This window comes from Protopterus annectens, chromosome 2.part2 (genome assembly GCF_019279795.1).
Source record: "Protopterus annectens isolate FY-2018-M chromosome 2.part2, PAN1.0, whole genome shotgun sequence".
In the NCBI taxonomy this organism is placed as follows: Eukaryota; Metazoa; Chordata; order Ceratodontiformes; family Protopteridae; genus Protopterus; species Protopterus annectens.
The window spans coordinates 890,123,795-890,148,793 of record NC_056730.1 but is presented as its reverse complement, the minus strand read 5'-3'; the positions used below and the strand labels follow the sequence as shown (position 1 = coordinate 890,148,793).

The 24,999-nt window shown below is 44.0% G+C and overlaps 1 protein-coding gene across 1 annotated transcript in view; it reads left to right on the top strand.

The window, feature by feature from the left end:
- REEP5 (receptor accessory protein 5) overlaps positions 1–24,999 on the top strand; it is a 515,414-nt gene that overhangs the window by 384,514 nt on the left and 105,901 nt on the right. The gene's annotated exons all lie outside the window — the stretch shown is intronic.

Below are 24,999 nucleotides of genomic sequence, written 5' to 3'. Positions count from 1 at the left end.
GCGTTAGGCATAGAGGATAAGGTAGGTACCACCAAGGAGCCGCCTTGGAAGATGGCCAAAAAAGTTAGGCCTGATGCCCATGCTGCACGTCAGGAGTCAGCTGAGACTCTCGAGGCAGATCTTAGCCCAGGGTCGCATCGGATGTCAGTTTCACAGCTGTAACTGGGAACCATGGTGGAAGCCATTTCGGTGGAAACTCAGAGTACGTCCGCTGAGGTTGATCAGCCATCAGCCCCTGATGGCAAGGGAGAATCACAGCTCGTGGCGTCTGAGGGGCCTACTCCCACCTTTCATCAATCCAGGCATCTGCTTCCAAACCTATGCGTCTTTCTACTCCTCTTAAGAGGAAACAAGAATTAAAACACAGAGAAACTGAACTAGTTCACTGATGGGAAGCCTTTTCCCAAAATCTTTTCAGAGCTTTCCAGGCCCTCTAGTCTCAGGTGCCCCAACCAGACCCTACACCTGTGCAGGACTTAGAGGATTCAGAGGAAGAGCTATCCTCTTCTGATAAATCACTTACTTATTGTTCCCAAATTGAATCTCCCAAGGACTTCATTACTCCTGAAGAGGAGGACACTATTAACCCTGAATCTCCAGGGGAAGATTTCTCCTTTGGGGACACCATTTCTCTTATGAGAGAACATTTCAAAACACAGGCCTCAGATGTTTCAGAAACTAAAAAGAGGTGTATTGAACTACTACAGATGAACTAGCCCTCCCCATCTGCAGTCCCTCCCCTAATTCTAGCCTTTCATGATGCATTTCTGGGTGCATCTCAGGCCCCTGATTCTCAGCCCCCTTCTTCTAAACATCTGGATAGGTTTTATTAAGCTTCTCAGGATACACCGTTCTTGTTCAGGAACCCCCCTGCAGACCCAGGCGTCATAGCTTTGTCAGCAGACAAATCATCCAGGCAGCTGCCTTCCACTTCCCTGTTTCCCACAAATACGGACAGCAAATTTATGGATAGGCTGGGAAAGAAAGTCTATACTTCTTGCACACTAGCCATCAGAGCCCTAAATTATCAAACACAAATGGCTAAGTTTGTTTTAGACACCCTATCCAAAGCCTCTGCGCTTATACCAGATGTGCCAGACTCTCCTCCTACGTCACAACTCTCCACCCTGCTCTCTACCGCCTCTCAGGTGACTGGGCACTCCCAAGTGCAGTTATGATGCAGTAGAAGCATTTTCCAAATCTGCAGCCTCAGTTTCTGTCCTGAAAAGAAACTCCTGGGTGAGACTCCAGCTACTTCCCATGGATGTACAAACCGAATTGCTGGATGCACAGTTTGATAAGTCCTTTTTTGGTGCTACTTCTGCAGAGCTCCTAAAATCCCTTCAAGAAAAGGGCAAGGAGCTGCGAAATCTAGCATTTGCTAGTCTCATCTATTCCTAGATACTGTACCGTCAAAGGACTACCTTTGTTAGGAGGCAGTCATCTTAGTCTACTGCCCCACAGGCTAAGGGACACAGACAGTCTAGGAAACACTCTACTCCTAGACCATCCTTTTTCATCTGCCCCTACTCCCTTTTGGTACTGCCTGACCCTGACAGAGTCCCTCAACTGTGAGTCAAACCCTTTACCCACATCCACCACCCTGTCCCTCCGCCTCACCCTCTCCCTACTCTCCTGGCAGAAAATCACATCAGAGGCTTGGGCCGTGTCCATCATTCAAAAAGGTTATTTTATGACTTGGTGGACAATTCCTCCTTTCCAGGGGATACCCCCAACCCCCTCCGTGTCATCTTCATCTCTTCCCTCCAATTCTGGATCAGCTGCTATCTCAGGACACCATAGGGAGAGCGACTCTAGATTAGACAAGGAATTTTACTCCAGGATGTTTTTGGTCCCAAGAAAAGATGGTCCTTAGAGATCAGTTCTGGATTTGTCGGTCCTCAGTCTTTTTCTCAAGGTGCCTACCTTCAGAATGCTCACCTTGCATCATCTCCTACCCCTCTTTCCCCGCCTAGCTTTCATGGTATTCTTGGCTCTGAAGGATGCCTATCTTCATATCCCCATTCACCCCAGCTACAGGAAATTCCTACATTTCTCAGTGGGTTCCTTGCATTTTCATTTTTCTGCATTGCCATTTGGGCTCTCCACAGCTCCCAGAATATTCACAAAGTGCCTAGTTCCAGTAATAGCCCACTGCAGAATGCAGGGCATTCAAATATACCCATACCTGGATGACCTGTTAATCCTCCACCAGGACTACCACACTCTTCACCATCACCTGCACATGGTGTCCAAAACTTTGGCAGACCTAGGGTTCACTATGAACCAGCAAAAGTTTCACTGGACACCCACCCAGGACCTGTTTTTCTTGGAGTGTAGGATAAGAACCGACAAAATGGCAGCCTTCATCCCATGCCAGAAGGTAGAGGCCCTCACACATTACCTTCAAACATTTTTCTCTCTCCAAACCAGATCAGCCAGGGAATTCTCAAGAGTCCTAGGTCACATGGCATCCTTGATCCCCATGCTACCCTTGGCAAGGCTGCATATGAGGAAGTTTCAATGGATTCTGAAGAGTCGGCAGAACCAACATTCCCACCCTCTGGATATTCCACTCCCTCTTCTCCCATGCCTGAAGGGCATATGGTGGATTGCAGCCATCAACCTCAATCAGGGTATACCTTTGCAGACCCCCGCACCCTTACAACACATTTACACAGATGCTTCAGATCTGGGTTGGGGAGCAGTTCTGCAAAATCACAACAATCAGAACAAAGTTCAAGGAGATTGGTCCTCCCTCAGACAAAGAGACCATATCACTATCAAAGTGATTAGAGCCCTTCTCCTAGCATTACAAACATTCCACCAAATCCTCCTACCAAGCACCTTGAAAGTTGTCAGACAATATGACTTCCTGTGGTATATTAACAAGCAGGGGGGATAAGGTCCTACCTGCTTTGTAGCTTGGCAATTCAGGTTTGGTTTCTAGCAGCAAAACTACACATTCACCTGCAAGCAGTGTACATTCCTTCAATAGAGAATGTGATGGCGAACACTCTCAGAAGAACCTCTGCACCCCCCCCCCACCACCACCACCACGAATGGATGCTTCACAGGGAGGTGTTCTTGGACTTTATTCACAAGTAGGGTATTCCTTAGGCAGATCTGTGTGTCTCCTCCCAGCACAAGCAGGTGCCTCTGTTTTGCACAAGAGATCTATATCCACAGGCTTGGAAAGTGGATGCCCTCTCTTTTTCTTGAGCAGGGATGTATCCTTATGCCTTCCCCCCTTCACACTGATTCAAAAAGTCCTTCTGAAGATCCAGAGGGACAAACCAAAAATCCTGCTGGTGACCTCCTTTTGGCCTACACAGCATTGATTCCCTCTGCTTCACCTCCTAGCCAAGGGCAATCACCAGAGGTTACCCCACCGATTCGACCTACTTGCACAAGACAGGGGGTCTCTCATACACCCTCGGGTACTCAACCTCAGACTCACTTTATGGGTGATAGAGTCCTGATCTCCTTCAGACACCTGGGTCCACTATGAAAACTCGAAATACTGAAATCTCGAATTTCAGTATTTCAAGTCCAAACTACAGAATGATCAAAATCCCACCTTTTCACTATCCCGAAGCATCATAATCCCGATAAGATATAAATACAGACTCTGCCTGTAACAGCTGTATGTTGTACTACCTTAACATGGCTTCTGTGGCTTATCCTCCACCGGGAATGAAGGGTAGCATATACAAAACAACATCACAGAAACTGACAAAAGTGTTCGTTATAGATGGATATGTATTCCACTTGGAAAGGAATCCTCATCCAAAAAAGTACTGGTGTTGCAAGTGGAAATCAGCATTAAAGTGTAAAGGTAGGTTAATTACCTTAACCGTACCTTCTGGTGAACACTTGCTAAAGTCTGCATCTCACAGTCATACCGGTGACCCTTACGAATAGGAGATGTACAATCTTTGTAATGAGCATAAGCACAGAGCAGCAGTGTACGGAATCCACCTTGTCTATTAGTGGAAGACGCATTAGCATCTACTAGTTTAGATGCTATACCCGAACTTCCTAATAGACCTGCCTTGCTACTACAGGTGGGAAGTGTTAGGAGAAAAGATAACTCGAGGAAAGGTAATCCAGAGGTTATGTTACATAACACTAAACATGAACAACTATCGCATTAAAACTGGAGCCTTCATAGAGGAAAGAATAACCGATGATACTGGGGAAAGCAGTGTTATTGTATTTACCACTGAGTCCAATTTACATAACCTAAGTACAACAACCATATGGCTAATGGACGGCACCTTTTTCTGCAAGGGTATTATATGCTGTCAACTCTATAGCATACATGGTCTGATAAAGTGCGGAGGTTATAGTAAATCTGTACCGCTACTTTATGGCTTAATGAGCACAAAGTCTTTAAAAGCATACAGACAAATGTGGCACTGTGTATTCCATCTAATGGCAGACTATGGCTTAAACATTAGTTTGAAGTATGTATTATGTGACTTTGAGGTTGCTGCAATGAAAAGCATTCGAGGGAATATGACTGGAGTGACTTCAGAGGGCTGCCTGTTCCACTTTGGTAGAAATATATGGAGGAAAGTGTAGCAATTGGGTGTAGCCTCTCTCTGTAATGGCAACATGAAGTTTCAACTGGCTGTTAAGACCTTAATTGCATTAGCATTTCTTCCGGAAGAAGTACTGGAAGCGTTTAAAACATTGAGAGCTTTCATTTCCAGAAGAGGGTAGGGAATTTATACAATACTTTGCTGATTGGTACATGTTAGGCAAAAAGAGGAAGTTTGCTACACATACCACAGCATATTGTAGATTTCCCCCTTTATTTCCAGTTAAATTTTGGAATATTCATGAGCTCAATACATTGGTTCTACCTCGCACACAGAACTCTGTGGAGGCGTGGCATCATCGCTTAAAGTGCTTACTAGGGACTAAAGCAATGGACCTATCCGCTTTGATGACAACATTAGCAAGGGAGCAGGATAGGGTGGATCAGATAAGAAGTACTTTATCAAGTGGGTGTCTGCCATCACCAAAATGGAGACTGATTCTAATAAGGCACAACCAGTTTCAGCACATTTTACAAAACGGAAAGGAATATAGTACCCCTACTTTCCTAAAAGCGATCGCTAGAGTTCTACAGCTGTACATTATGTAGGAATGGATTGTATTCTATAGCAGTCTACATGCAGGAGCTAATTAACAGCGTACAAGCAATTTGCACTTGTAGTTGGATTCTGTAATATAACACTTACTGGCATGTCTTATAGCACTGGGAGAAGGGTGACTTTATCACAAAGTGGATACGCAAAAGGTGGAGAGTTCAAAATGGAAAAAAAATTTTGCACATACCGAATTCGATATTTTGAACTTTCAGTATTTTGAACTTCGATATTTTGAGATAGAGGGATTTTGATTGTTCGGTATTGTGGACTCGAAATACTGAAATTCGAGATTTCAGTATTTCGAGTTTACGTAGTGGACCCAGACACCTGTATTCAAAGGACATACTCTGTGTTTTGCAGGAAGCCAGGAAACCTAGTACCAGGAGAAATTGTGTCAAAATGGAAAAGCTTCTCCAGGTGGTGTCAAAAGAAAAGCCGTGACCCTTTCCTTGCTCCAGTACCCATGGTCCTTTCTTGCTTGTGTGAACTTCTACATTCAGGACTGACCTACTCTTCTGTTAAGGTACACTTGTCAGCCATTTCCACCGGTCTTCCCTTAGTACCTCCTTTGGCTTCCAGATTAGAGGTAAAATTCTTTCTATAAGGGGTCCTCCATATCAGACCCACTCGTAAACCTATTCCTCCTTCATAGGACCTTAATTTTGTCCTTGAAAAAGTCATACTACCTCCATTTGAACCAGCTCACTCAGCATCACTGAAGCAATGTACTTGGAAAACAGTACTGCTGGTGGCCCTCACATCTGCCAGGAGGATCTCAGAATTCCAAGCCCTTATGGCTACCCCTCCTTACCTTATCTTCCATAGGGACAGGGTCTCCCTCAGGATTAACCCTTCCTTCATGCCTAAAGTGGTTAATGAGCTGTCCTTGAGTCAGACCAGTAACCTTCCTATTTTCTTCCCTCAACCTCAAAATTCCTCTGAAAGAACTTTGGATTCCTTGGATGTTCATAGACAACTTGGGTATCACTTGGACAAGACCAAATCCATTAGAAAGTCTGACCAGTTGTTTGTCTCCTTTCACCCAAGGGCCTTGGGGAAGGCAGTCTGTAAGCAGACTATATTGTCATGGATTTCAAAAGCTATCTCTGCTTGTTATTCTCTTCATGGAAAATATTTAATTGCCAATGTGAGAGCTCATTCTACTAGGGCAGCTGCCTCTTCAGCAGCCTTTTTTAGGGGGGTGGACTACGCTTCCATACTGGAGGCGGCCACCTGGTCTTCACTTCATACCTTTACCAAGCATTACAAACTAGATTTGATTTCTAGATCCAGAACTGGATTTGCTAGGTCAATTTTACAGGATCTCATAGACCATGCCTCTCAACCTACCACCCAGGCTCATACCTAAAGCTTTGGTACTCTCCCTACAGTTATGAATACTGCAACATGAGAGTAAAAGGAAATAATTAGTTGTGTAAGAACTTATCATAACCTTAGATGTCCTCTTCCATGTTGCAGTATTCCGTCCCCCCACTGCTACCCCCTCTTACCCAGTTTATCCTTGTATGGCATCCCAGTACCTCCTCTCCATCCAATCAGGGCACAACAACAGGCATATCTCTCTGTAAGGTGCCTTCTTGCCTGGTGGCATATGTGGGTCTGAAAAGCTTCCTTTCTTTTGCTTCCCAGGGGTGCTACTGTATGCGGCAGTCATGTCTGAAGTGGGTATGTACAGGTGTCACTTTTATAGCCGACGTCATTTTATGGCTCTGACAGGCAACGTCACATGTACCCCTGCTCCTAAGACTTTGGTATACTGGTTGGATGTCCGGTGCTGCAGGCCGCGACCTCCTTACAGTTATGAATACTGCAACATGGAAGAGAAGGACATCTAAGGGTATGGTAAGTTCTTACACAACTAATCTTTTCTCATGATAACCCTGGCAAGACTCCGTATATATTTATTTTATTTTATTTAACATTTGTTGACCTGGAAAGATACAATGGTATCTGAAGTCTGTTTTATTTCAGCATCAACATCCCTTGCCTTTTCAAATCCCAGTGCTGGGGTTGCCAGTAGACAACATACTTGGTGGAGACAGGATATCCCTACATTTGTTCTCCCCTTATCTCTCCCTTTTCCAAAGCAGTTAGCCATCGCAGAAGCCTTGGACTTTGCTTGGGGAGTAGTTTCAGGAGGGATAATAGTCCAAGGTGTTTGAACCACCTAGGACAGATGCAAGCACATAAATGTAAAAGACATGCTTGCTCTGATCAAGGCATTTAGCTCTCTAAATCATCTTTTGTCCTTAGGACCTCTTCCAAGTTGTTTCAGGCAATGTCACAGTTATGTCATACATCTACAAGCAGGGGGTAATCAGATCATACCCCCTTTGCAGATTAACTGTATTAGCTTGGGATATACCTTCACAACATAGTCTCACTTTACAGGCATCCTTCATGCCATTAGAGCAATATTGTGTGGCAGACAAGCTGAGCAGGATAAGACAGAACCTCACACATGCAAACTAGTTTAGGGGTCTTGTAAGATTTGATCCATCTATGGGGAGTTTCTGTAGACCCATTTGCCACCCCTCTAAATAATCAGCTGGCAATATTCTGCTCCAGGATTCGGTGCAAGAAGGCCTGGAAGACAGACGTCTTTTCTTTTCACAGCAATGTTCATGTATGCTTTTCCATCCTCGTCACCAATATCCAGGGTACTTCTGAAAATTCAGAAAGAATCCACCAAGATCATTGTGGTGACACCTTTCTGGCCCAGGCAACAGTGGTTCTTCCTTCTTTTAGAAATGGCCAGAGTCAGTTACCATATTCATCCTCAGAATGGATCAACTCGCACATGTTCAGGAGTGTTTGATACACCCTGACCCCAATCAACTTCAACTGATTCCCTGGATGATGGTCAGTTTCCTTTAGGCACCTGTTTACTGAGGATGTGCAGCAGGTACTAATGGAGGCAAGAAAGCGTGCTTCTAGAAAGTCATATAATAGCAAGTGGGAATATATCCCAACTAACAAACTAAAACAATGAGTAAAAAGGTCACATATCACACAGTGGCATGTCTAGCTTTGGTATATTTTTCTTTTTGTGTTTTTTAACCAGTTGATTTTCCTGTGTGACCTTTTTACTCATTGTTTTAATTTGTTAGATGGGATATTTTGTAGACAGCCTAATGTTTATGGATATCAGTTGGGTATGACAACCTTGTGTTTCCAGAAGTCAAAATTCCTCTTATGCTGTGCTGATGATGCCATAAGAAGGCAGAACCATGCATGTCCACAGCTAGAGGGTTTGGCTTTATTGGCCTGAAATTGTCCATAAATAGACTTAAAAGAGTAAAAGTAAAAGAAAAAGGCATGTACATTCAGAATTGCCATTTAGCTGAAACACCTGATATCCTTAAAGGGTAATTTTCATATATCCCATGTTGCCTCTGATGCAAGAGGTTTAAGGTATCACACAATGGAAAGTCTAGCTTTGCTAGATTTTTATTTTTGCGTTTTTTAACCATTTGATTGAGTAGGTTAAGAAAAACATTGGTACCATCTCTCTTGGATTTCTTTAACAAACATTTTGCACTTTGAACTGCACACTCCGCTAATCCATTGGACTGTGGATACTCAGGACTACTAGAAACATGTTCAAGGTCACAAGACTCAGCAAATTCCTTGAACTGCTGACTTGTAAACTGTGTACCATTGTCTGATACGACTTTTGTGTTTCTACCATGGACAGAAAAATGTCTCTTCATTTTTGTGATGACAATGCTAGAAGTTAAGTTAGGAAGAAGGTCAGTTTCAAACCAATTCAAGTAAGAGTCTACTAACACTAAGTAATGCTGACCATTCCATTCGAAAATATCAGTAGCAACTGACGACCATGGTAATTCAGGAATCTGGTTTAGCTAAAGTGGTACTTTTGTTGGTGCAATGTAGTACTGTTGCAAAAAGAACAAGTTAGAGCTTCCTTCTGTGTATCTTTTGACATAGAAGGCCAAAATACTATGCCTCTTGCCCTTCTTTTGGTAGAATCAGTACTCGGGTGACCACACTGCAAAATCTGGATATATTCCTGTTGCAACGCTGAAGGAATAACCACTTCAAGACCTTTCAATGTATTGGCTTTTTCAGAATTGTCACTAGAGGTTGGTGATCAGTCTTTGAACAGGTTTGCCATAAATATAGTCTTCAAACTTGGAACATGCTGACACTACTGCCAAAATCTCTTTTTCAAGTTGAGCATACTCCATTTGGGTTAAAGTTCTGTACGCATAGGCTACTTGTATGTCTTCTTGAAGACATGCTGCACCAAGACCATACTTAGAAGCATCACATGAAGAGTTACTGGTTTGTGAACATCATAATGTCTCACTGTGGGCAGACTGGCAGTTTTCTTCATAAAGTCAGATGCTCTTTGGTGTTGTGCTAACCAGGGCCAAGAAAACGTTGCAAAGATGTGACACTGTCTGGGACTGGCATCTCAAGAATTGCTGCTTGCTTAGGTGGATTTAGTTGTAAGCCAGAACTAGTAAACAAATGACCCACATAAATAACTTCTCTCAGCATGAATTTACATTTCTTAGGATTCAGTTTAAGATTGACTTCACCTGCATGGTCTAGAACTTTCTTGAGGTTTCTGTCATACTCGTTTTCACCACTGCTCCCTCCAATAGTATTGACCACTATGACGGCGTAACCTGAAAAAATTTGTTCCATCGCACATTAAAATACTTCACTGACAGAATGTATTCCAGACGGTATTCTCAAGAATCTATCTACCAAATGGTGTACTGAAAATGGTTAACAATGAAGATCTGTGATCCAGTAAAATTTGCCAAAATTAATTTTTTACGTCTGAGATTGAAAAAATAGTGGCATTTGACATAAGAGCAGCTACTTCTGTTGTTCACATTGGATGGTGAGGACATTTAAGTTCTTTGTTTAAATCTCTGGTATCAGTACATATTCAAATATCATCTAAGCTTTGCTTCCATGGAAGATACCCATTCAGTTGGTTCTTTTATTGAGTTATCACACCTAAATTCACCATTTTGTCTAGTGCTTTCTTCACTTTGCACTGCATTGCTACCGGAACCTTCCTGGCTGGTCTGTCAACTGGGCTTACTTCATGGCTTAACTTCATGGAATACATGACTGGTAATTTACCAAGCTCGTCTTTGAAAATATCAGCATATTCACGAAAAATATTCTGTGTAAAACTGTAGTTGTTCAGACTTGTATGGTGGACTTCCTTATTAAATTAAATCAGTCCCAGTCTCAAGCTGTCTTTGAGGTCCAACAGTGACTGCACGTGTCTTTTGACTACATAAAACTGCAAGTCATAGCTGTTCCCAGCAGAATGGCATGTGAAAACTACTGCACCATCAGTTTGAATCTCTTCATCACGATAAGCAACTAGTTTTGTGCACTTTGCTGAATCAAGTTTCACACCAACTTTTACTTTGGCAAACATTTGTGCTGATATAACATTGCTCTTGGACCCAGTGCTAACTTAAGCTCTACAGGTTTCCCATTTATCTGAACAATGCAAAATACTTCACTTTTTGCTACCAACTGATAATCTACTGCATTAACAGTTTCATCGATCACAGAGACACCATCAGTATAAAAGTTTGTTTGCAGCTCTCTATCTAATTTATCTGCTTGTTTGGATGCTCTGTTTTAATAAAAGATTATGCCACTTTAGACTTGCAAAGCCTTTTGAAATGATTCTACTTTTTACATTTGTAACATTGCTCCCCAAAAGCTAAGCACTTTTCCTGTTTAGGTTCATGGTTGGCTCTACAATTACGACAGTTAACAATAAGGTTGTTTGTTACGGCCGAAAGCTAAGCACTTTTCCTGTTTAGGTTCATGGTTGGCTCCACAATTACGACAGTTAACAATAAGGTTGTTTGTTACGGCCGCGTTCAGTTTATGGTTAGAGTTAGAAGCTGCCACACCCTTTGGTTTATATTTTAGGTTCATAGCTGTTTACTAGGCTAATGACAAGAGCCTTTTTAAGCTTAGCCATGCATCCCAAATCTCTGACATGTTCTGATACCCTTGATAAGTGTAAGGATGGGCCTGGAAGATGAATCCTTTACAGGTTACCTGTCCATTAGAGACATGGGTGCCAAACCAGGGAAGAATTTCCAGTTTCCCATCCAGCTGTCAAAGTTGCACTTGAATTGGGTTAGGGAGGAACTCTGTTTCACATGGATAAGGGAGCCTGCTCCATAGACGGGATAGTTTCTGGGATACATACCTATCTTTCCAGCAGGTCTTATTTATATCATAGGCAATGTTTAAGTCTATAGAACAGGTAATTCTGGTGCTGTTTGTTTTGTGGATATGCAGGAGGTCCATCAGAGTGGGGTCTGGCAATGCCTTGTATGCCAAGCATAGATCTCCCCTCAAAAGCTAGACAGAATACAGGAATAGGGCCTTGAGGCAGTCTGCATAGGACATTTTACTTACTCCCTGTATTCTTTTAGTGAGGAACCTCTGTGGGCATTCCAGTTGTTGGATATGCCTGGTTAGGTACATACCAAAGGGGGCATTGTGCTCAGTGATAGGTCTGTTGAATGCCGAATACAGTGGAACAATGACTTATTTGGACTTGGATGCCATACCTTTGTTTATAAGTTGCACAATGTAGAATGATTTCCTCACCACTGTAGACACGTGATGGTCAAATGCTAGATTACTTATCTATGTGTGTCTCCAAGTCCCTGATTGCTGGGTCGACTCTAAAGGCTGTGTTGTCAGTGTGATAGTTACCAGGGATGAATAACTTCCCAAAGGATACTGTTGTGCATTTCTTGGCATTTAGTTTTAGTCCATGGCCCTGATAGCAGTTGTTTTGAAGTAAATGCCAAAAAGGAGTGGTCCAAGGACTGATCCCTGAGGAACTCCACTTGTGACTGGCCTCTTTGTAGAGGTGGACTCCCCAATTCTAACTTCCTGGGTCCTGTGTGTGAGCCAGTTGGCTATCCAGCGGGTGACATACAGGTTTGTACCTAACCTCTTGAGTTTGTCAACATTACTCGAGTGGGGTATTGTGACAAATGCCCTGGCCAGATCAAGATAGGCAGTGTGAACGACTTTGCCGTTATACATTGCTTTGGTGACCTTCTCAAAGAAGTCCACCAGGTTGAGTAGGCATGATCTGCAGTTGACAAAAACCAAACTGGGTTGGGTCTAGTGTCTGGAGGTTTACTATATCTCTGTTGATCATCTCCATGGTAATTCTTTCCATGGCTTTACATATAAGACTAGTGAGACTTCTGGGTCTGTAGATAGCCCACCTTTGTGCAAAGAGATGACTGTTGCCTTTCTCCATTCATGAGGCACAAAGCCTGTTTGGAGGCTACAGTTGAATAGTAATTCCAGAGGCCCTGATAGGTCATGTTTCATGCTATTTAGAAGGCATCCTGGGATATTGTCTGAGCCCATTGATGTAGTGTTCTTGGTCTTGGAGAAAGCATTGTGGACCTCTTCCCCAGTGATAGTAGGGGGAGGTATATTTGATATTTCCTGAGGGAAGGTTGAGGGGAAAGAGGGGTAAATTTAGTGCCAAATTTATCAGCCAGGAGGTTTGCTATATCTTCTGGCTCAGTATAGGTGGCTCCATTTACAATGAGCTCTGCACACAATTGTGTTTTGCCTTTAAGGTTGTGGACATAGCTAAAGAATGCTTTGTGGTTGTCCTTGGCATGGGAGGCCAAACTTATCTCAAATTTGGCTTTGGTGGACTTTATTTGTCCTCTGAGTTGTTTGTTTAGTTTAATGACAATGCTTTTATCCGGCTGGGTACTGCAGCTCATATTTTTTGTCTTTATTTTCTTCCTTCTGTTATACAGCGTGTTCATTTTGTGATTCCACCAGGGTGGCTTGTTTCTTGAGTTAGTTCTGTACTTCTTCCTCATGGGTACAACTGCCTCTATGCATCTCCATTTGCACCCAATCTTATGTGACATGCTATCAACATTCGCACTGTTGGTAACTGCAAGCATATTTTTCTCATTCGTAAGCATATTTGTGTGTTTTTTTGTAAGCTCATATATTTGAAAAATATCTATGGCTTTGCTCAGTGTTAAATCACCATTTCAAAGCAAAATCCTTCTCACTGCATCATTAACCCCACACTGGATTCTGTCCTTTATCAACTCATCTCGCAGATCACCAAATCTGCATGTTTTTTGCTTTATTTCTTAAGTCATTAATGTATCTTGCTCTAGTTTCATCAGGCTTTTGATTTCTTGTGTAAAATGTGCCTTTCCATTGTAATATTCGTTTGAGGGTTACATATTTCTCTAAATTTACGTTTTAAGCACTTAGGGTCTTCCTGCATTTCAGACTGTATTACAGTATGACAGTTTTCCCCTCCCCTGCATGTACAGCAGGTGCATACACAAATGAGCATTCCCTCTCGATGGCTTCTGAGCCTTCTAAACTAAGAAGTATGAAGGCTTTTGTACATGTCTTTATCAGAAAAAGCAGGCTGTATGAATGTATGAAAACATGTTCTTGTTCAAACACTCTCCAATTCTCAGCAATATTGTTATCAAATACCTGGGGTTCAGGTCTGCAAAATCCCTCTGCCATAACAACAAAATTCATTTAAGTATAAGCATAGACCAGTACTTGTAATTATGTGCGAGTGCACAACAATCGCTTTGAAAAGGCTTCACTTTGACGCTGCAAACATTGCAGACATTCCAGAAACTTTGGACAATTCGAATAGCTTTATTTAATGCGAAAAAGAAGTATGTTGCAAAGAAATGCAGTCATTTTAGCCTTTTCGTACATTTTAACATTTTGAAATTATTTCAAATATTTTTTACTTATTTCGAATACTTTTATCAGTATGTGCAAATTCCGGACATTTCGTTTATCTCTGTAATTGTTTCAAATGTTTTGAATGCTTCGCTACTTATTCGACGACTGAAAAGTCATTTAAATGAATTTAAGTACCTATGAATAACCGCTGATCTGTTTGTGAGTTCACTCTGGTATATTCCTCCACTTTTTACTGTATGCCTCATGGCTTGTCTGTTGCTTCAACTTCAGATCCCATGCTGGCATCATGTCGCTCGTCTCATGCATTCAAAAGAGACGAAGCAGTGTATGGGTTCAAGATATTTACTGTACATAAACATGTCAGGAACTGTAATTAGAACTTGTATATAAGCTAACTGATTCACTCATTACTTCAAACACACTCACGTGTGCATCTCCATTCATGACTGCATTCAGTCTGGCTGACTGTACAAAATGCCACTGTTCTTGCACGTGTTCAGTACTTATATGCACATGCTGTCTGGTTACAGTGGCTGAATAGGAGCAATACACTCCGTGATCTACAGTTACTGTAGGGATTAACTTGGTTGATGGGTTGTCGCTATGTTTTACCTGACTGTTTTTTGATTTCCCTCTCTGCTATATGATGGTGGGGATCTGGGCACATTGTTTGGTGATTCATTTATCCAAAAAGAACTTATGATGACATTCTTTATTGTCACTTGTAAGGTTTCCCCTTAAAACCTACTAGATTTAGCTTTTATGATGAGAGATGGCTGATGTTTTTTTTTATCCTGCTGTTGTATAACTGCAGCTTCTGTTTTGTCATTACACTGTGTTTATTGTTGACATTATTTTGTACCCAGTGTTTTGTTATAAAACACTGGAATGAAGTTGAAGTTTCCACCTGATCTGTAGTCAAGAGGTATCTTTTCATCTGTCCATCTGTTCTTGAAGACTGCCCCTGGAAGACTGATATCAGCTTGTGGCCAAGTCCCATTTGTTTGTAAGCCAGCTGCGGCACTGAGCATTCGATTCAGACTTGAATATATTGAGTATACAGCAGTAATATTCTAACAGTCATATTTTAATATTTTATTTATTTCCATTTGTTTGCTGGGAGAGTCCGACTGGGCCTGAGTTGGCCCATTTTCAGTGGAGAAAAGCTCCACAGATACAATGTTGTACTAATACAAATGATAATTTGAGGAGTACACTGTAAAACATTTTAAAAACATAAAATCTACAGTACAGAATGCATACATTACATGTGTAGAAATACAAGAAATAGCAAGGTTAAATAATTAGCTCTGAAGTAGTTTATTTCATTTGGTCTTCAACCTTAGGACTTCTGATCCGTAATGGATCTGACATGGCCACATAGCTAGCATCTCTGATCCGACCTCTCAGCTCCTCCCCTTACCCATAATGGCCCCTGTCTCCTTCCTCCCTTTAGATCTAATTTGCTGCTGATACAGCAAGCAGCGTGGACCGAGCTCTTGGCAGCATGTTCATCATTTTGGGCTTAAATTGTTGTCAGTGCTTAAGTTTTATTTTTCTCACTTTTCTCTACTTTCCTTTCTTTTGCCTTTCTCCTCCCTGTGACGGGAAAACAAATCTTCCATTTTGCTCTTTTTCCTCTATCTGTGTGTGTGTGTGTGTGTGTGTGTGTGTGTGTGTGTGTGTGTGTGTGTGTGTGTGTGTGTGTGTTTGGGCCTTATTTAGGGGACTATCTCAGAAGCCACTAAGTCTGGGTTTAAAAGTGCTCAGTGTGTGGCCATAAGCTTTCCCCAGCTGATGGCCACACTGTGTGTGTGGTTTGTCTGGGTGCAGCTCACCTTGATTCCTCCTGTCCAGTCTGTGCTGGTTTTAACCCCAGAGCACTTCAGGACAGGTGGAACAAACTGATAGTAAATGGTCTTCTTCCCTCATCAGAAATTACCGTTCCTGCCCCGTCCACTAGTTATACAGCAGCGTCTTCCCCTTCCCAGGCCTCAGGGACTCAAACTCCCACCAAGAGGCCTGGGGAGGCAGAGAAGTCCAGGAAAGACAGGCCTCGCAAGCAGTCTCCTGACCGCACTGCTCCGGCCAGTCCACCCCCTACGTTAGTGTCTTCTAGGCCTGTTTCCCCCCCGGCTCTGCTCTCCAAGATTCTGTCTTGAGCTGGAGGTTAGTAGAATGCGGTTACCTCTCAACCCTCACCGCCTATCTAGACCAGTTGCAGTGGCCTCATCATCCTGCTCCACCCAGAGCCTTAGTGAAGCAGAGATGGACAAGATGATGCAAAAATTCATCCGCACCCAAATTCAGATGGGGGTCTTGCCTGCACCCTCTCCCCCTGGAGGGGGAGTCTCACAACCTTTTTTCACACAGATAAACTCCTTCTCCGATCCAGCCTGCGGTTTCAGAGCCATTGGGATTCGAAGACCTTTGGGGTCAAGGAGTCGGTGCCGATGGTAGCTTGTACCTTGATACTGGCGGTTCCCTTGAGTGCATCGGATCAGACCTGTCGGAGCCATAGTCTCGAGGTTGGATCCGAGGGGGTGCTGTCTGCTTCGAGTGGGTCAGAGCGCAGTATCTCCTTCTGCATCTCGGCTCCTAGAGTCTTGGTTCTGACTCCTCTGTGCCTGCTTTGCCTCAAGAAGCTCCAATTAGAGAGCATCAGGACGTTTACGGGTCCTCCCCAGAGAGCCATACTGGGGAGGTCCCTTGCAGTGTATGTGTAAGAGGAGGCACTTGGACACCCTTTCGGAGTCCCTAACCTCAGACACTGATTTGGAGGAAGGGGAACGTTCACCCTGACCCCCCCCCCAAGAATGTCTCCTTTGGGGGCATCATGGAACTCCTTCGCCAGAAGGGGGGGGGGGTCTGCCCAAAAAATGACCTCTGACGAAGCAGTGTTTCTTGAGGCATTTGGCACAGGCCCATCTACTTCCTGGGTGTCCCCTCCCGCAGATCCCTCAATGGATCTCATAACATCTCAGCTTGGAAGGAACCGGACATGGTGGAGCCTATCTTGAAGCATCCCAACAAGGTACTCGGCTCCCCTTTCGACAGGTTGCATTGGTATAAGGGGTCCCCTGTGGATGCTATGGTCGTGGCAGCAGCCACAAAGAAAGACCTTGCTCAAGAGAGCTCTACAGTCCACCCTCCTGACTGTGAGTCATGGACGCTGAACCATTTTGGGAAGCGGGTGTACGCTTCATTGGCCTTTGCTATTAGGGCACTGAACTACATGGCACACCTGACTTGATTGCAGCCAGACTTGGTCAAGGAAGTCGCTGATTCGACCCTGGAGTCCATGTCAGCAGAGGACAAGATGACGTTCTCTGCCTGAATGGCCACTCTTAAAGCAATTTCCAATAGGTTCATAGGTAGGTAGGTACTAGGCTATCAGCCCAAGGGCCTACGTAAGCCTAACCAACAAGGTTCCCTGGCTTACGTCCATGCATCTTCTCTCTCCCATGCCACGGAGGGTGCCGCTAGGGTGGCCGGCTCAGGAATTGCCATTAGGCACCATTCCTGGCTCCGGATGTGTCAGTTCACTGACCTCTTGAAGGCGTCTTTTACCAACATCCTGTATGATTTTTCTTTCCTCTGTGGGAAGTCTGTCAGAGAGACACTTGTCTAGACTGAAAAAGACGGGAAGACGCTGTCTGCAGTCGGGATCCACCCCCCCCCCCCAAAGATTATTTTCCAAGCATCAGCGAGAGACAAAGAAGATGTGGTTCCGAAAGTCTCAGGTGTTTTCCCGGGGCACTCAGGACACTCTGACCCCAGAGGCAGAGAGGGTTACGATAGACGCTGGCCCAGAGGCAGAGGGTGTCCGAGAAATACCGGGTCTCGTAAACCCTTTGTGGACAGACCCGGTAGCAGCCTTGGAAATAGAAATGGTGCTAAGAAAACGAGTCATCCAACCGGTCCCCCAGACCACTCTGGATCGGGTGTCTATTCCAGGTTCTTTTTGGTGCCAAAGAAGACTGGGGAACCTATGACCCATTTTGATTCTTCCCTGAATCTGTCAGTAGCCAAGACAAAATTCCAGATGGTTACCCTTCTTTCCATCCTGCCCGATCTGCAGGTGAATGATTGGATGTGCTCGATCGACTTCCAAGATGCTTACTACCATATCAAGGTAGACAGATGCTCTCGGAGGTTTCTCTGCTTCCAGTTAGGAGCCAGTCACTATCAATTCAGAGCCCTTCCCTTTGGTCTCACCACTGCCCCCAGGGTGTTCACCAAAGTGATGGCAGTAGTAGCGGCTCACCTGAGGCTTAAGGGTATTCAGGTCTTCCCGTACCTGGATGATTGGCTTATTGCTGCCCCAACCAAGCATCTACTGTGCTAAGCCAGGAACTCATTTCTCATTGGCTCAAAAGCTGGGTATCACAATCAGTCTTACCAAAATCAGCCCTGACTCCGGTACAGGTTCTAGACTTCATCAGGGCTTGGTTGGATACGGTTCAAATGAAGGTCTTTCTGCCTCCAGAGAGAATACACAGCCTAAAGCTACATGTATCCTATGCTCTACAAACAAATGTCTGAGCGGCGGAATCGGTTCTAAGGGCCTTGTGGTCCATGGCAGCTAAGATCCACCTTTTACCCTTAGCATGCCTTCACATGCGGATTCTACAACGGACTCTGGCGGTCCAATAGTCTCTTCTGGATCAACCGTTGTCGTATCCGGTAAGAATCTCCAGGGTTTGCTGGGACTCCCTTCTGTGGTGGATTCAGTCTCCGGATCTGGTGAAGGGTCATCTGTTTCTTCCACCTTTGCCCATTGCCACAGTGACCACGATGCCTCCCAGCTAGGGTGAGGGGGTGCATTGCTTGGGAAGGATGGTCCAAGGTATGTGTTCCATACCCCAGACCAACTTGCATATCAGCATTCTAGAGATGAGGGCGGTGCTCCTAGCGTTGCAAGCTCTCCATACCCATCTTCTTTGGGAATGATTGCCATCCAGACAGACATGTCAGTAGTCTGGTACATCAGCAAACAGTGGGGAACCAGATCCTACCCCCTTTGTTGTGAAGCCATGAGAGTGTGGGAATGGGCAATCTCCACCGGCCATTTTCTGGTAGCAACGCATTCCAGGTTGGTCCAACATTCTAGTGAACAGGCTCAGCAGCTCTATTCTGATGCCTTATGAGTGGTCTCTGAATCCTTCAGTGGTGGAATGGATCTTCTTCAGGTGGGGTCATCCTTGCTGCGATCTCTTTGCATCTCCTTCCAATGTGAAATACAGGGAGTTCTTCGCTTTGAAGCCCCCAGAGCCGGTCTGGTTCATACTTGGCGACCCGGTCTGTTCTATACTTAGCCTTCTCTGCCTTTGATTTCCAAGTTCCTTCAGAAAGCTCGCAGGTTGGGGAGCACAGTTATCTTCATCGCCCCATTCTGGCCTTGCCAAATCTGGTTTCCATCCCTATGGTCTCACTCAGTAGTTCCACCCTGGACTCTGGACCCAGTCCCGGATCTCATTTCACATCCCTCGGGGATGCCTCATCCAGACCTGGTCAGTCTGAAGCTCACTGCTTGGCTGCTCCAGTTCCCATGATCATTAGGACTCCCAGTTTGTCTTCCCCCGTTAAGGATATTCTGGTTGTGGCTTAAAAGTCCTCGACCAGAAAAGTCTATAGTAGTAAATGGAAATGTTTCTCGGTTTTGGCTACTCAACATGCCTTAGATCCCTTTACTGCTCCATTGTCTGCAATTTTGGATTTCTTAGGAAACCTTTTTCATCAGGGGGGCTAGTTCATCTACTGTAAAAGTTCAGCTAGCTGCTATTTCCAACTTTCATGTGGAGGAGAATACGAATTCCTTGGCTTCTTCCAAATTGTACAAAGCCTTTCTTAAGAGTACTTTTCTGCTCCATCCTCCGGTGAAGGATCCTGTGCCACTGTGGGACTTTTTAGTCTTACCTCCTTTTGAACCTGCAGCTTCAGATGACTTGCAGTTCTCATCCTGGAAGACTGCTTTTTTAATAGCCATTACCTCTGCCAGGAGGGTGTTGTAACTCCAGGCCCTGTCTGTGAAGGTTCCTTAAATGATTTTCCACAAGGACAGGGTATACTTGTGTACTAATCCCTCTTTTTTGTCTAAGGTAGCATCGGAAGCAAACATAAACCAAACTATCAATCTCCCAGTTTTCTTCCCAAACTTTCAAAACAAGGGGGAATATAAGTTATACTTATTAGATGTGCATAGGCAACTGCAATTCTACTTGTACAGGGCAAAATCCTTTAGGAAATCCGATCAATTGTTTGTCTCTTATGCTAAGCCCTTTTTAGGTAAACCAATTTTGAAAGTTACTATTGCTCGGTGGATCTCCCAGTGCATTATCTGGCCTTATTTAGCCAAAGGGCTTTCTCTGCCAAGTCAGGTAAAAGCACATTCTACCAGGTCTGTGGCTACTTTGGCAACTTTGTGGTCCAGGGTCTCTCTGGATGATATTTGTTCTGCCACTACGTGGTCCTCATCTCATACCTTCATTTCCCACTACAAATTGGACATTATTTCCAGAGGTAGGGCTTCTTTTGGCTCCGCCGTGCTCCAGAATATCCTTCCATGAGGGCCTCCCAGGGGCAAAGTAGCTGGGGACTCTGTCCCTAAGGTTGAAAACCAAATGAAGTAAACTACTTCAGATAAACAAGTTATGTACTCACCATGACATTCCATCTGAGTAGTTGTACTTCATTTGTCTTCAGCAGTCCCCCCCACTCTTTCCCCCTGCCTTGTCACTATTGTCCTGACCATGTATAAGGAGGAAGAACATCACACGAGCGTTCCTTATGTTACTTGTCTCAGGAATATAGGGCAGTAGATAGTGCTAAGGCTTTGTTGGGTCAGGTATTTGTCTTGTGATGAGCAGCAAACTCGATCTGAAGGGAGGAAGGAGACAGGGGATTATGGGTAAGGGGAGGGGCTGAGAGCTCGGATCAGAGATGCTAGCTATGAGGCCGTGTCATACCTGAAGCCCTAAGGATGAAGACAAATGAAGTGCAACTACTCAGATGGAACGTTATGGTGAGTACATAACTTTTTTTTTTTGGTATAGTGAAATTTAATACATTTTTGGGACCAACTAAAAGAAAGAAAAAGGTAAGGGTGAGAAATGGTATTGACAAGTAAATAAAGATTGACGCCAGCACCTCAGAGGGAGAAAAAGGAGAAAGGGGAAGGAAAAACTAGATATAGAAAAGGAAGGAGAGAGATTAAAGGGGATTGCTAGTGACAGTTATATCTAAAATTTTGTGCAGGAGCAGAGTCAAGTGTTCTTGAGGTATTCCCTTAGTTGTTTAAATTTAGAAGTATCATTAACGTTGAGTATATGTTGAGGTATATCATTCCAAGCTTTGGCAACTTTGTGGGAGTATAGGGAATCTCCATTACTGTTATTTGACTTGCTGACCTTCAAAAGCAGTTTGCTAGAAGACCTTAAAGTTCTGCTGCTAGAATAGAGCTGAACTAGTTTGCTAATAGATGGACAGTTATCAAGGTGAAACACAATAGAGCGAGTTAGTACTAGTTGGTTATAGGTTAATATGTTGGTAAGTTCCAACCAGTTAAATTGATGTAGTATATATTAGTCCATAGTCCCACCAGGGCCTCCAATATTCTGGACCTGGTCATTACCAACATGGGAAATCTATGCTCCACACCTGTGTTTACCCCCTCATTGGTCAGGTCTGACCATAAGCTAATCACTCTTGACATCCACGTCCCTCCCTCACCCCCCAGTAAGGAAACCTCCATAAACATCTTCCCCACAGCCATTTTCATGCTACTTAAGTCAAAAGTGGGAAGGGTGGGAGGTTGGCATAATGGTTAAGGTGTTTGCCTTACAGACACAAGGTACAGGGTTTGATTCTCACATGGGGTAATTGGCTAGGCTTAAAATGACCCAGAAGGGCAGTTAGCCTAATACTAATCTATGAACCTATGAATCTAAGTGACAAACTTCATGACACCCGTGCAGACGGGAACTGAAAGTTCGACTGCTGAATCCTACACTAAGGCACTGTACGAGCACATCTGCTTGTGAATGAATCATGCCATCCCAAATAGAACCAAGATGTTCTTCTCCAAAAAAAGGAAGCCAATGTGGTGGTCCCCTACCATAAACAAACTTTACAACAAAAGGAAGAAACTGTTGCAGAAAAGAGGAAAATCCCAGGATGCAAAAAAACTCCCTTACAAGCCTCAGTAAGAAGATGAGATCCCTCATAAAATCCTCCAGAGCTAGTTGCGAAAATAAAATTGCCAAAGAATCCAAAGACAACCACAAGGCATTATATAGCTATGTCAAGAATCTAAATGGCAATGGTCAGATCTGCTCTGAGCTACAACAGAATGGCATTAAGTATACTGATATCCAAGGATATTGCCAATATCCTGGCAGATCGATTGTTTCAACTTCACACCCCTGTCACCCCCTAAAGCCCATCTCAATACCGAAAGATTGCCAAATTCTGGTAATAACGGCCGCACAGGTAAAAAACGCACTCTCCAAAGCCAAGAATACAGTATCCATGGGACCAGACGACATCCCGGGCTGTGTACTGCATGAACTACAAAATGAACTGGCACCTCACCTAAGTGTCATGTTTAATCATAGCCTCACCTCAAGCTTCGTGCCCACTGAGTGGCACACAGCTACAGTTATCCCACTCCACAAGGGGAGATCCCCCTTGGATCCTGGGAACTACTGCCCCATCAGTCTGACGAGCCTGATCTGCAAAGCCATGGAACGTATTATCATGGAATTTATAAACAAAGACATTGGCAACCTTCAGACACTGGACCCCACCGAGTTTGGGTTCGTGAAGGGCCGACCTTGTCTCCGGAACCTGATTGACTTCTTCGAATCGGTCTCCAGAGCTGTGGACGAGGGTAAGGTGGTCCACACAGCCTATCTGGACCTTGCCAAGGCCTTCAACACCACCCCCCACTCTGGAATCGCAGATAAACTTACTAAGCTGGGCATTAATCCCTACGTCACTCGATGGGTTGCCAACTGGCTTACAGACAGAACCCAGACTGTAAAAGTAGCTGACTCCAAATCCATCTCCAGGCAAGTGGAGTACCTCAGGGTTCAGTCCTGGGACCGCTCTTGTTTATCATCTACTTCTCTGAAGTACAGGCCAACACTAAGGGACTCTGGCTAACAAAGTTTCGCAGATGACTGCAAACTGAGAGCCATTATTGAATCCCCAAATGATGTGGATATTCTACAGAAGGGCCTTACAGAAACAGATGCTTGGTGCCAGAGCCATGGGCTCAAGCTTAATGCCAAGAAATATATAGTTATCCCCTTTGGGAAAAAAACATGTACCCATGAATTACCACATAGGTGGCAGTACACTAAACACTGAAAGTGTGATGAGAGACTTAGGGACACAGGTGGAAAGTGGTCTCGCCTTCAATAACCACATCGCCACAACAGTCAGGAAATCCTTTCTATGTGACGCACCTCATCACTAAGGGCTTTTCATCCAGAAAAAAGGAGGTAATTGCCCCACTGTACTCATCCCTGATTAGACCCATTATAGAATACAACACCCCATTTGGTGTGTACCTCTCAAGACATCTGCAACAACTGGAAAGGCCTCCGAAATAGCTCACTGAAAGAATCACATGCCTAAAGGAGATGCCCTATGCTGACCGTCTAAAAAAAACTCTAGCCATACTCTGTCGCATATAGTCTACTTGGAGGTGATCTCTGCTTAACATACAAGGCCATGTCAAACCCAGTGCTGCTGGACATGCTACACTTAAAGAAATCTCAATCCCTCAGAGCCACACTCTCCAGGGATCTAAACCTTGTCATCACAATGAACAAAACATGCTGGAGGGATAGTTTCCTGACCCAGAGACTCCCCAGACTCTGGAATAGACTACCCATACATGTCAAGCTGAGCGCCTCTTTGGCCCTCTTCAAAAGGAACCTTGACGATTGGATGGGAGATAGGAAATTCACCCCGGGGATCACGTCAGTCACTTTGCTAGACAGGGGTCCAGGGAAGTGAATATTGTGGGAAGAAATAGCCAGGGAATTGTTATGGCTAGATTTGTATAGGCCCTAGGGTAGGGCTGATAGCCTAGTACCAACCTTTGAACCTGTATAGTACAGTGATGGGTTCTGTCTATGTCTGGCAGTTAACACAGTAGGATAAAGGTTTCAGATGTTAATGAGCTGATTCCTGTACCTAGTGTGTATGGTTTGATTCCCCCCACCTTCATTTGCCTATTGTGCGAGTCTGAGCAAGTCACTTAACCAGACTGTTCTCCCAGGATGCCCCTGAAAAGTGACAGTTTGTCCAGTGGACTTAACCTGTCATCAAATAGGTAAAATATCTCCAAAGGGGAGTGTACATACCAGGTAGGTGTAAATTATTTATTTTACATTTGTTTACCAGGAAGGTTCGACTGGGGCAGAAGCCTGTTTTCAGTGGAGTACCAGGGAGAAATGCTCCATTACAATTTACAAGATCAGAAGCAGAAATTGTACTTACATCGCATGATAGGTTGCAAACAGAACTAAACTGTTTCAACACAAGAAGAAACTGTAAAAGCACAGCATGACTGATTACAGCTTAGCTTATTGGTTGCAAACATAACTAAACTGTTTCAACACCAGTAGAAGTTGTAAAAGCACAACCTGACTGATTACAACATAGCTTATTCTGTTTCATTATTTGTACAAGACTCAAATGAAAAATATATAAGGAGATCACATAGACAAGTGTCATATAGGGTTATAGGTGTTAAAGTAAACAGAGATATGCATAAAAGATAGGCCCCCAGATTCAGCAAGCTCTGCACAGGTTGCCTGAATAGTGCAAGAGCTGCTGCATACAATATGGCCAAGTGATCCAGGAACGAGCCCCTGAGACATGCATGAGTAGGGTTACCACCTGTCCCACTTTGCGAGAGACGGTCCCTCTTTGGGCAGTTGTGTCCTGCAAAAAAATTGTAAAAATGGCAAATGTCCTGACATTTTTAGGGCAAAATTCTTCCCTATATTTTATGTAATAGTTGCATAAAACAGTT